Consider the following 1,233-nt stretch of genomic DNA (forward strand, 5'->3'; position numbering starts at 1 on the left):
CTCCTGGAGTTCACTGAGACTCACGTCCATCGAGTCCGTGATGCCATCCAGCCATCTCATCCTCTGTCGACCCCTTCTCCTCCTGCCCACAATCCCTCCCAGCATCAGAGTCTTTTCCAACGAGTCAACCCTTCGCATGAGGTGGCCAAAGTACTGGAGTTTCAGCTTTAGCATCATTCCTTCCAAAGAAATCCCAGGGCTGATCTCCTTCAGAATGGACTGGTTGGAACCCCTTGCAGTCCAAGGAACTCTCAAGAGTCTTCTCCAACACCACAATTCAAAAGCATCAATTCTTCAGCGCTCAGCCTTCTTCACAGTCCAACTCTCACATCCATACATGACCACAGGAAAACCATAGCCTTGACTAGAAGGACCTTTGTTGGCAAAGTAATGTCTCTGCTTTTGAATATGCTATCTAGGTTGGTCATAACTTTCCTTCCAAGGAGTAAGCGTCTTTTAATTTCATGGCTGCAGTCACCATCTGTAGTGTTTGGGGCCCTACAAACATCCTCCTCAAGGGGACTGTGGGTCTTTCAGAGGCATGCGTGCTGCCTTTGCTGCTGGGTTAGTTCACCTGCACTTCAACCCACCCAGCAGGGATCAAGGACAAGGCCCGCACCCAGGTGCCCAGTCAGTCCCCACAGACAGCTTAATCCTCATCCCCACTGAATTTAAAGAAGATTTCTGCATTGGGGTTGGAGATCCCGGTGGAAACAGAGCAGCCGAAGTGAAAAAATGAGTCCTCATCAGAGAAAAGACCCCAAAACACTAAATGTTTGAGGTGGGGGAGGAGGCAGCTTAGGGTCCTGGGAAGGACAGATACTAGGGGCTAAGCACTGAGTCCTCCACCCAAGACTGGGCCCCTGTCTGCCAAGTTTCTCAACCATCTTTGTGTTATTCCTCATCTGCAAAATGAGGATGTTAACGGCATTTCCATCTCAAGGTTTTCATGAGAATCACATGAATTTATATTTGTAGTCACTACATGGAATTAGAAAACAGCCTATTACTAGTAAGTGCTATTGCAATAGCACTCAAACAAATGAGTGAAGGTTCACCCCTCACTGTGGTGGTCCGGGGTCTCCCTAGAGCCACCCCACCATCCAGCACCACCCACCCTGCCCCCACCCCGCCACCTGCTCAGCCTCCTCCTCAACCCTGCTGCTCCCTGCTTGCTCTTCTCACCCACAAGTGTCTTCAAAACCCACTTACCTGCTCTGAAAGGCCAGGACT

This window comes from Bison bison, unplaced genomic scaffold (genome assembly GCF_000754665.1).
Source record: "Bison bison bison isolate TAMUID 2011002044 unplaced genomic scaffold, Bison_UMD1.0 scf7180017863460, whole genome shotgun sequence".
Classification (NCBI taxonomy): domain Eukaryota; kingdom Metazoa; phylum Chordata; class Mammalia; order Artiodactyla; family Bovidae; genus Bison; species Bison bison.